Source organism: Equus asinus, chromosome 4 (genome assembly GCF_041296235.1).
Source record: "Equus asinus isolate D_3611 breed Donkey chromosome 4, EquAss-T2T_v2, whole genome shotgun sequence".
Classification (NCBI taxonomy): Eukaryota; Metazoa; Chordata; class Mammalia; order Perissodactyla; family Equidae; genus Equus; species Equus asinus.
This window is the reverse complement of record NC_091793.1, coordinates 124,008,632-124,021,315: the sequence shown is the minus strand read 5'-3', so window position 1 is coordinate 124,021,315 and position 12,684 is coordinate 124,008,632. Positions and strand designations below refer to the sequence as shown.

The following is a 12,684-nucleotide window of genomic DNA, read 5'->3' as shown; positions in this document are numbered from 1 at the left end:
AACGAATGTCAGAATTTATTTCAGGGTATACCAAGATGTCAGCATTAATATGGCTTATTTTGTAAAAATCTGTTCAGAGTTCACAAAAAAGTAAAACCAAACAGTTAACACATTTCTAATAAATAAAGATATAAACATATTATAAAGCATCAAGTAAAACCGTAAGTTGATAACAATATGGGCTTTGTCTTATAGAGTAGGAGAGAGAGGACTATTGGGTCCAGGGTATGCAGATCACCAAGATGGTGATTCCATGCACTGGTCTTGGTAATCCCGTGTACTCTGTTCCCAATTGATCTGCTTCTCCTGCTCCACCAGGGCGTCCTGAGCTCCATCCTCTGATCAGCTTGGACTCCATTCAAGTAGCCAGTGACAATGAACTGGGTCTCCCTTCAGACTCTCCAGGGTTAATTTGTGGAAAAATACAGCAGTGACTGAAACCCCGGGACTGGCCACCCCATCCTAGGCCAGGGCCTTCCTATCTTGACCCCTATTCTCCATAATGCCATGCTCCAAACTTGTTTTGGGCTTTTCCACCTAGATTGGCTCAGTATCCTTCAACACCACGTACCTGAAAACTTTGGTAGGACTGTGAATGTAGGACAGGAATAAGCAAGGTGTGGGAGAGTTAAGGCAGAGGGTAGTAAGAAGACTGAGGAAGATAAAGAGCCAGGAAACAGAGAGAATGGTGAGGTGATGCTGTAAAGCTAATTACAAATACCTTTCTCTGTAATCTTTCCTTTCAAATAATCCTATCTTGCATTTGATAATTCGGGGGATATCTTTTTGAACATTTGTAAGAAAAATTAACTGTGTGCTAGTAGTCAGAAATAGTGTCACCGTCCATAATCTCTCCCTTATTATAAGGGTTGGAAGTCTAAAAATTCTACCACATTTCCCAGAGTGCTTATCAGCATAGTTCCAGGCTAGATTTTGCCACTGAGAAGCAATCGAACAAGATTTGGAAAGAAAAAGAGAAGAGGAAGCCCTTTTCCCATTTGGAGTAGCAGTGGGTAAATACGTGTGCTTTGGAAGATGCTAATATGAAACATTGCCAGTGACATCCGAGAATCCTTTTGCAATGTAACTCAATTCTGCAAATAACTCAACTCAGGGGTGTAGACAGTTGATAAAAACCATTTTGGTTGTTTCCAGCTATCCCTGTATATCCTGATATCCTAGAACTAGTGTGGCTTTCCTGAGCTTTGTGCCTATGGCCCTCCGATAGTTTTATTAGCTTCTAATTGCCTGTTTTAAATTCCTTCCTGTTTGAAACACTTGGAGAAGTTTCCATTTTCCTGACCAAATAATAATGAATACAAACTACAATACATTTATTGACAAAAGTTCTAGATATTGTTTCAATACAAGCATTTACTTTTGTTTCCCTTTAAATTCTTCATGTATAGGTTAAGATTCTGATGGAATGTTAAATGTTAATTGTAATACCAAATGATCATATTCCATATGTTTAGAAAATATTTAAATGAGAATAAGAATTATTGTAATTTAAACTTTGCTGTAGCACAATACGGCTCCTTTTGCAATTCTAGATCTTTTTGCACAGATCTGTCTAGAATTGAGACCGCCCATTAGTTTGTGATTTTTACACATAATAGAGTCATTGATCCTGAACTTCAGATGTAAATGATTCAGAAATCAGGTTTTAAATTGATGAAATAACAGTATTACACTAAGAAAAATATATATATTAAGAACTTAAAAAACTATGATTTACTGGAATGCTTAAATACTGGAACTAGTATTGTAATCACTAATTTCAATCAAGATGGAATTAATATTGTTTTTATTTTCCAAGGTATTTATTGGTGACTACTAAGGAGATCATAGAGAAATATTTTTTGCTGGTTTGTAATCCATCCCACCAAGTGTGCCCAGGTAACCAGTCATTTTGAATAAGATTAGACCAATCTGGACCTGAATTTTTCTGCAGCTAAATTTGAAGAGCTATCACCCATTTACTATTAAATAGGTAATTACTGAAAGAATAATTTTAAGGTTTTTATCATATCATTTTTAAAAAGTTATATTTAAAACTATTTCTATTCTTAATTCATAATAAATTTGTGGAAGAAAGAAAATTGTGTAAGAGAAAGATAACTTGGAAACAGCATCATAAGAGAATCTTTCATCTACCCAGACTGTTTATAAGCTTTAATAGCAATTCAAAGTGTCATTAAATCTAATCAATGGGTTAAACAATACATTAAATTATTTATGTATGAACAATCTTTGGCTTTCTTGGAAATATGTATAACTTGCAGGTACTTATACCTAAACAATATACAGTACTGCACTTAAATAATACATTACACATGTATTATAAAAACAAAAGGACACGTTTGTTTTCAAGCAACAAATTTTACAACAGCTTAAAGTGATTCTTGAGAAAAAACATGTTTGAATCAAAACTCTTTATCTAATGGAAACATCAGAAATGTTAATTATTCTGTAGGGGAACATGGCTGATGAGCTTGACAGAAAAATAAGATAGGAATGATGTTAGAAAATATAAATTAAATTAGATTTTACACTTTTTTCACATATCTCAAGGACTAAATCATTTACTTCAAATTTAGTTACTTTTTAACGTAGAAATTTTACTAATTCAGACCACACACTATACTTAGTGACTTTTTTCCATTGGACACAACCAACAGGGTCTTCTGGGAAATATTATTATGGCTTCAACCTGTTAATTTGACTGGCGACTGAAGCCAGGTTTTAGGATGTTGGAGACATTAATACTTTATTTATAAATCCATTTTAGAGATAATGAGTAGAGAATGTTCATTCATTAAAGAAATTGTTAAGCACTTTATACAGGGAGCTTTCCCATCTATAGTTTTCCACAAAACAATAGGGATGTTTACCAAGTGGTTCTGATAAGTGAATATTATTTGAGGAACTATATTATATTTCATCAGTTTACAGAAAGAGTGTAAATTGTGGAAGACATAGTTTGCAATAACATGATGTTGATTGTAAAAAGAAAATTATTAATCCCTTCAGTAGGCATTATTCAATGACAGTTTCTGCATATCAGATATGTGGTATTCTTAACATTTTCAACTTTTTTCCTTTACATATTTGTCTAAATCATTTTGTTTCCTATTGTTGAATTTCTATTGGGAAGCCAAAGAATCTTCATATTTCTCTCCCACCTCATTAAATTTTCATTTGAAGAGTTATTAAAGCAATTCCACTTCTGTCAAAAATCAAGTCTGCATATAAAATTTGTTCAAAAAAGATTTAAAATTATGGAAAGAGAGCTGGTAAGGCAATCCTGGTGAAGAGTATACCCAGGGTTGGAAAACCAAGCTTAACGAACACTGAAATAATGGGAAAAGATTACGTAAAACAAATAGGGTCTTAACTCTACTCCATACACCAACATATTTAAAATCAAAAGGAGAATATGATGTTTTTCTATCAAAACTAAGTTTTTCTAATAAATCAATCCATTTATGATGTGAAAGAAAATAAAATAGTGAGAGATATCATTGAGCATAAAAATATTTCCCCATTTTTTTAATTATACAGGCTATGTATTTAAAATAGAAGTCAACAGAGCTGCCAATGACACAAAGTTGTAAACTTGACTCACCCGCTTTATTTTTATCAAAACTTGTCCTCAGGTTGAATAATGTATTCAGCTCCTGAATATTTTTTACAAGTTGTAATACTATAATAATAAAAATTTGAAAAATTATTCTAAAGGAATCTTAGTTTCTTACTCAAACTCACTTTCATTAAACTAGTAAAACATCCGACTTCTAGGAACCAATTTCTGTAGCTATTAATGCTCCTCTCATAAAACACAACAAATCTTAGTGACTTGATTCTTTCTTATGCATCTTCAGGTTGGCTGAAGATAAGCTGATTTAGGCTGGGCTCAGCTACACTGGTCTGGATTTGGCTCCAAACTGTAGATTGGCTCTATATCTACTCCAAATGTCTCATTTAATTTGGATCAAGAGGTTAACTGCAACATGTTTGTTCTTCTGTTGTGGATGCCAGAAAGTAAAGAGGGCAAGCCATATTGTGCCAGAATATATCAAGTGTTTTCTTGCATCACATCTTGTAAAGTCCTGTTGGTCAAAGCAAGTCACGTGGTTCAGTCCAAAATCATGTGTTGAGAACTGCAAAGTCAGAAAGCAAAGGGCACAGATGTAAAATAGGGTAAAGAATTGGGGCCAGTAATTCAATCTACACTATATAATATGAAAACATAGAGTTGGAAATCCATATAAGTATTAAAACAATACAAAGTTGGGGATATAGTAATCATGCATTTGTTAAGAGTCAGAGAGTAGATTTATAATTCTTAAAATTAATGTAATAAAAAGATACCAATTATCTACAATCTCTTTCTGAAAGCAGAAACAGAAGAAATACTTCCTAACTTATTCTATGAGGCCAGCATTACTCTAACACCAAAATCAGACAAAAATACTTCAAGAAAGAAAAGCTACAGATAAATATCTTTCATGAACATAGATGCAAAAATTCTCAACAAAGTACTAGCATGTTGAATTCAACAATGTATAAAAATAATTGTACGCATAACCAAATGGAATTGGTCCCAGGAATACAAGGCTCATTCAACATCCAAAAATCAATCAACATAATCCATCACGCTAACAAGCTAAAGAAGAAAAATCAGTGATCATGTCAATAGATGCAGAAAAAGCATTTGATAAAATCCAAAGCCTGGAAATAAAAGGTAGACAGATTGGGAAGGAAGAATTAAACTGAATTTGTTCACAGAAAACATGATTGTCTTTATAGAAAATCCCCAAATAATCAACAACAACAAAAGAACTCCGGGAATGATAAACAATTATAGCAAGCTTGCAGGATACAAGTTTAATACACAAATGCTTTCCTATCTACCAGCAATGAAAAATTGGAATTTGACATTAAAAACAAAATGCCATTTGCATTAGCACTAAAAAAAACAAAATGCTTAGGAATAGTTGTAATAAATTATGTACAAGATACAAGGAAAACTATAAAACTCTGATGAAAGATATCAAAGAAGACAAATAAATGAAGAGATATTCCATGTTCATGGATAGGAAGACTCAATAATATTAACATATCAGTTCTTCCTAACTTGATCTATAGATTTAATGCAATCACAATCAAAATCCCAGCAGTTATTTTGGGAATATCAACAAAGTGTTTCCAATGTTTAAGTGGAAAGCCAAAAACACAAAATAGCCAACACAATACTGAAGAAGAACAAAATCAAAGTACTAACACCATTCAATCTCAAGATTTAGCATAAAGCTACAATAATCAAGAGAGTATGGAACTGATGAAAGAATAGACAAATAGATCAATGAATAGTATAAAGTGTCCAGAAATGGTCCCACACAAATATAGTCAACTGCTCATTGACAAGGAAACACAGGCAATTCAGTGGAAAAGAGATAGTATTTTCAAAAACTATTGGTGGAAAATCAGATATCCAAATACATAAATAAGTAAATCTAAACACTGTCATTATGCTTTTTACAAAAATTAACTCAATGTAAGATCTAAATGTAACCTGCAAAACCATAAAAATTCTAGAAAACATAGGAGAAAATCTGCATGACCAAGGATTTGGTGATAATTTCTTAGATACAACACTAAAAGCATGATCCACAGAAAGAAAATCGATTGGTAAATTGGACTTCATTCAAATAAAAAACTACTCTGAGAAAGACACTGTTAAGAGAATAAAAACAGGAGCCACAGAAGGAAAAATTTTTGCAAAACGTATATCTTATGAAAGATTTGTATACAAAATATCTAAAGAACTCAAAATTTAGCAATAAAAAAACAATTAAAAAAGGCAAAAGATCTGAACAGACACTTCACCAAAGAAAATAAACAGATGGGAAATTAGCATAACAAAAGATGCTCAACATCCTATGTCATTAGAGAACTGCAAATTAAAACAATGAGTTACCACTACACATCTATTAGAAGGGCTAAAATCAAAAAACCTGACAATATCAAATAACGGCAAGAATACAGAGCAACAGGAATTCTCATTTGGTGCTGAGGGAAATGCAAAATAGTTCAACCACTTTGGAAGACAGTTTGACAGTTTGGCAGTTTCTTACAAAGCTTACATAGTTTTACTAAAGAATCCTGCAATCACACTCAGAGGTATTTACCCAAATGAGTTGAAAACTATGTCTGTACAAAAACCTGCACATGTATTTTTACAGCAGCTTTATTCATAATTGTCAAAAACTGGAAGCAACCAAGGTGTTCCTCAAAGGATGAATGGATAAACAAACTGTGGTACATTCCAACCATGGAATATTATTCAGCTATATAAAGCAATGAGTTTGATGCCACAAAAGTATGGAAGAACCTTATGCTTATTACTAAGAGAAGGCTTATACCTATTTCTAAGACCCTTATTCCTACTGCTAAGAAAGCCAGTCTGAAAAGGCTACATAATGTATGATGCAACTACATGACATTTTGGAAAGGTAAAACTACAGAGACAGTAAAAAGATCGCTGGTTCCAGAAGCTTGAGGAGAGAGGAAGAGAGTTGAATACATGGAATATGGGATTTTGAGGGCAGTGAAACTATTCTGTATGATGCTGTAATGGTGGATAGGTGACACTAAGCATTTGTCAGAATTCATAGAACTGTACAGCACAAAAAGTGAACCCTAACATAAATTATAGACTTTAGTTAATAATAATGTGTCAGTATCAGTTGATTAATTGTGACAAATGTACCACATTAATGCAAAATGCTAATAATAGAGGAAACTGAGCAGAGGAGAAATGGAGTATATGGGAACTGTGTTTGATCTGATCAATTTTCTGTAAACCTAAAATTGCTCTAAAAAATTCTTTTAATTAAAAACATTAATGTGGTATAAACATGAATAATCAGATACACTGAAAATTTATCGACTAGCATATAGTTCCCAATTTATAAACAGGTCACATTCAAAAAATGTTTTTAATTATTATTCACATGAAACTTTGCATACAATTTTCTTTGTAAACAACGTAACAAATAGTAATTTGAGATTAGTGCAACGAAATATATTTAATCTATATTATGCCAAAATGAAATTTACTAGAAAATATTATTATTATATAGATAATAAAACAAAATATGCTAAAAGCTCAAATATAACCATTTCATTTATCTTAAAATATTTTATTAAAGATACACATAAAATTAGAGACATTTGGACATCAGTTATCAACATGTTCTTTGTGCATTTCCTTCTGATAACAACAGGGATGCTTAGGATCTTGTGTCTCTTGCTACTGCTCTTGCTCTAAACCAAGTTGAGCAACTTCCACTGATCCTTGGGACATAGATCTTTTTTCCCCCTACAAGTTTCTGGGGAGTGCTGGGGGAAGGATGTGGCCAGGTGGGAGGAAATACTGGTTTTCTAGCAATCACAAGCCCATCGTCTCTCCAGGTTCAGTGGATGAGCCTCCTAGTTCTATAGGAACCAGACCATCTAAAGATGGCTCTCAATGCAGGAGGATAATAAGGGTCATTGTGTAACTTCTCCCTAATTCATGAAAAGGTAGGAGAGAGAATTCATATGCATCTCATCATCTCCTGCAGTATAGTATCATTTCTGCAAGAAGGTAATGATGGCAATGGTAGGAACACAGTCAATTAAGATTTCCCCCATCACCTGTTCAAATTTACATTGTTCTCCCATGTGGATGTTCATAAGTCAAATGCACCTTCACCCCCAATTTGCATAAAATTGCAAAAAAGGGAATGATGCCACATTTTAGTAGACATTTTTCCTACATTTATTTGGACACATCTTTTTTCAAACATGTTCAGATCTCAGACCTACAAACTTAATATCTGAATTCAGAATTTCATAAAGCAACACAGTAAAATTTTTCTCCTTATAACATATTTACATATATAAGATACTTTGTCGTATATTATCCTATGGAATTCTCAGGGCAACTTTGCAATGTAGATAGGGTGAATATTATTGCCCTCATTTTATTAAAAAAATAATTGACCCAATAATGTCCTAGAACTCAGGGCCATGTCTTTTCACTCTATGTGCAATGCTCTTTGCTTTCCGTGGCACTGCCTCCTTGCTAAGCACTCTTTTATAAGAAGAGAAGAATGACTAAAGATTATGCTTTTAGATTTTAAAGATTGTGATGACTCATTTATAACAGCTAGTGTTTTGGGTTTCTTCCAAAAGGAATCTGGAGAGTTCATTATCCATGCTTCATCAATTACCATTCTGTATACTTATTTTTAGTTTAAATTTTTTAATTAAATATTACAGTCTAATAACATGATTTAATTTTTGTTTCATGTCTCAAAAGGCAAAAAAATACAAGTAGGTAAAATGTTCACTAATTATTCCTATCCTCAGAGGTAATAACAATACAACCTGTGATTAAATGTAGATGTGCTGGTTTTCCATTTCTTTGGAAATAGAAGAAATTTGGAGAGAAGAAATTTTTTAAGTACCAAATTAAGTTAAATCACAAAAGCACACCATCTACTCATATTTGAATAAAATATATTGAAATAGTTACTTGAAACAGGAAAGTATGAATTGCTTATTTAAAGAAGTAATATAAGTTGCACATAAATAAGTTTTATTTTCTTTTATTCATTTTCAAGCAATTATACAAGATTTTGGGTTTTTTCATGGTCACTTTTCATGGAATTAATTCATAAAGACTACTTTAGACATAGGTGGCAGATGTTATGTAGCAGGACAGGACCTCCAGCAGCCTGGGATATGAGGAGGGTGTGAGGTCACAGTGGGGAGCAGAGCTGGGGGTGGGTAGAGCTTCCAGTGTTTGTGGTCCCAGGCTTATCTGTTGCATTTTGTAGATTTATCTGCCCTTTTCTGTTTCCATTGTCATTTCTTCCGCTAGTTCAGAAGTATGTCTCCTTCCCTTTCTCAGTGAGGAAGACTCAACAGGCCATTATTGGCTTTTAAGATGGAGGGGGCCACAAGCCAAGGAATTGTAGGCAGCCTCTAGAAGCTGGAAAGACCAAGGAAAGAGATCCTCCTCTAGAAACTCCAGAAGGAGTTTTAGCCAGCGAGACCCATTTCAGACACTGACCTCCAGAACAGTAAGATAGTAAATTTGTGCTGTTTTAAGCCACTAAAATTTGTTAAACAGCAATAGAAGCTAATACTCATGGCTTCCATATATCTCTAAAATAAACTAGGTAGCTGAAAATAGCAGAAATTTATTCTCTCACAGTTCTGGAGGCCAGAAGTGTAAGATCAAAGTTTTGGCACTGCTGCACTCCCTGTGAAGGTTCTAGACGAGAATCCTTCCTTGCTTGGTGGCTACAGGCCTTCCTTAGCTTGGGGCTGCATAACTCCAATCTGTGCCTCTGTTTTCACGTGGCCTTCTTTCCTGTGTGTCTTTCCCCTTCTCTTCTCTTATAAAAACACTTAAAATTGGATTTAGGTTCTATGCTAACCCAGGATAATCTCAGCTTGCGATTTTCACCTTAATTATATCAGCAAAGACCCTTTTTCCTAATAAGGTCACACTGACACATTCTGGGTAGACATATCCTTTGGGGTGCCACCATTCAACACACAACACTAGCTTTATGTTCCTTATTATCTGTGAATTTTGGTTTTATCATCAAAACAAAGAAAGAGAAGTAAAAGGAGCACATTTAGATAAACATTGATTGTTTTTAACTTTTATATACCCTTAGTTTGCAAAAATTATAAAATCACAATAACTTGCACTGATGAGGGTTTGGTAACAGTAACTCTCATAGACCATTGGTGTGACTGTAAATTCATACAGCCATTTGGAAGACAGTTTGTTCTTATCTACTAAGGCTGCAGAAGCACACAGTCTATAAGCCAGCAATTGATATCCTAGGTATACAACCAAGAGAAAATCTTGTACATGAATCAGGAAATAATATGAGATCATTCATCTTGTCCATCATTAGTAAGATGTACAGAAGCAAAAATGAACAAATATAGCTAGATAGGACAAATCAATGAATGTCACAAATGTTACATGGAATTTTAAAAAGCATACATACTCTGTGATTGCATATATATAAAAAAGAAAAATAGGCAAAATTAAACCATCTTTTATCTATACAAGGTAGTAAAACTAAAGAAAAGTCACAAAATTATTATCAAAACATCATACCAGGGGCCAGCCCCGAGGCTGAGTGGTTAAGTTCATGCGCTCCACTGCGTTGGCCCAGGGTTTCACTGGTTCGGATCCTGGGCGTGGACATGGCACCACTCATCAGGCAGCGTCCCACATGCCACAACTAGAAGGACCTGCAACTAAAATATACAACTATGTACTGGGGGGATTTGGGGATAAAACCAGAAAGCAAAAAAAAAGAAGAAGATTGGCAACAGTTGTTAGCTCAGGTTCCAATCTTTAAAAAAAAAAAAATCATATGAGTGGATAACTTAAGAAGGCAAGAGGAGTTCATGATTGCAGAGAAGCACCCGCAAGTTTCTAGAATGCTTGGCAACGTCTTATTGTTGACTTGGGTGGTGGTAACAGGGGTGTTTCCTTTATAATTATTCTTCAAAATGAATATATATGTTTTCTACACTCTTTTTTATGTATGCTGTATCTCGCAATAAAATTAATGATAAAAGAATGAATGAAAGAAAAAGCAGAGGAGATAGTAGTCCATGCTTTGACAGCTCATGAATGTGGTGAGGAGAGAAAAGGGCAGCAACTAGGGAAGGCATGGAGGTGAGAGAAGTTTCATTTTCCTAAGTTTGGAGAATCTGGACTGTTTCTAGCTTGCCAAAAAGAAAGGGAAAAAGAGGGAAAAATGATGTTTTTTACTTCAGTTGAATTCGGTTTAAGAGTCCTATTCGTCCATCTACAATCTTCTAAGAATCAAAACGCCAAAAGATAGAGTGGAGCTGACGATGCTGCCAATGAATCTATTACTGGAGTCAGGTTGTTGTAGCCTTGGACAAAAGGTCATAGAAGGCAACCACCACCACATAGGGTTTCCTCCTCTTTCACCTTACCCAGAAATCCTGCCAGTTCTTTGATACTGAATCCCCATCTACAATGTGCTGAAATAATGTGGAGATAAAGTGAAGAATAAGGACTGAACATATTATGGGTAGGGATTTGGGAGAGGTGGGGAGACAGGGCACCTCTGACTTTTGCTGTGAACGAAAGGTGGAAATAGGAAGAGGGAAGAAAATCCCAACTAGAGCAATAGGGAAAAAGGGATAAATATCAAATAAAATTTAGAATAGGCTCCTGCACTTTCTGTCCTTGTAAAATTGAAATATACTGCAGTCATTAGGCCGCCAGTAAGCTATAATGAGTTTAGGAAATTTTAATGCAATACATTAGTTCAATTGAAAACAGAAGTGTCAATTTGACTTAATTGATGAATATTGAAGAGAGAATCATCTGCAAAGGAAAAGTAGTGGAAATTTGGTTTTTAAGTTGATGGTTAAATTCAAGCTCTGTCAACTTGGGCCAGTGAACTTAATTCTCTTCTGCAGAATTAAATATCACAATTTCTGAGGTTTATAATAATAATTATTATTATACATCACTATATTTCTGGTTCTCCTCCTGCACTATTTATTTATTTCCTACAGCAACCTTGTGAGCTCCAAATTCAGTGTGAAGAAACCTAGGCCCAAAACATTACATATATTGCATCAGTTTAGACAATTTGTAAATGCAGCTTCCAGAATTCAAGCACAAGTTATCTGAAGCCACAATCTTTTTGTTATAACCAGTGTTCAAAGAAGGTCACATTGATAAAACTATTGATTTGACACTTTATTTGCATACCAGTAAAAACACTATCACCAAGACATTGATCTTCCTGCTTAAAACATCTTTTCTGACAACAGGATAAAGACCTGACTACAGGATAACTCACATCAGTAATTCCATATAATTTTCTAGTCTCCAAATCCTTGATATATTTTCCATTTTTTGTTCTTTTCTTACCCAGGTCAATATTTGTAGGAACATTAAGGTTTAAATTATTAAATTATTGGAGGAGGGAGAAGAGTCTCTGTTCATCTTATTTGTTACAACTTATTAAGACACAGAACCACCAATTCAAATTGTCAAGTAGAAAAATGCTGGGCATGTTAACAGGGCCGTTAAAACTGCTTGCAGGATTTTTGATTATTTGATTCAATATTTTGTTCAGTAAAATGAAAGTCAGTCAATGGCATCACATCCCTTAACATTGGTAGAAGCTGCCAGTGGTACTTAGGCGGACACAGACTACTCATTCAACAAGGTCATTACCAATTCTCTTTATGAAGGATGCCTTAATGAAACATGAGGTTAGTCATCTACAGGTGCAGAATCCCACAACTGTGAGAAATAACTTTGTGAGCTCATTTACCTTTTTCTAATTTTCTAACAAGTGTTGCTATCTAATATAAAGTTTTGAAGATTTCACCATTTCTCAGTTCTTTGGATTTTAAGAAAAAGTAGAGTTACAAATTAGATGTACTTTCATTACTTATTTGTTTAGGGTTCACCACATAGAGACTTTTCTAAAGACTCTGGAGTCTAAAGATTCTAAAAACAAATACTCTTTTTCTAAAAAAGAGTACAAAAATTGCACAGGACATATTCATTGGGTTTACAATTATTGAACGTGAACTGAC

General features: G+C 34.1%; 1 long non-coding RNA gene across 4 annotated transcripts in view; it reads right to left on the bottom strand.

Moving 5' to 3' along the window:
• Positions 1–2,161: 2,161 nt before the first annotated feature.
• LOC123285190 (uncharacterized) overlaps positions 2,162–12,684 on the bottom strand; it is a 174,408-nt gene continuing 163,885 nt past the window's right edge. Inside the window, exons 4-5 of one of the 4 annotated variants that reach the window (XR_006526768.2) lie at positions 10,199–10,341; positions 2,162–4,163 (exon numbers count right to left, since the gene is read on the bottom strand). This is a non-coding gene — a long non-coding RNA (uncharacterized lncRNA). The remainder of the gene's footprint in view (positions 4,164–10,198; positions 10,342–12,684) is intronic. The other 3 variants (XR_011502911.1, XR_011502912.1, XR_011502914.1) reach the window with 3 other exon arrangements.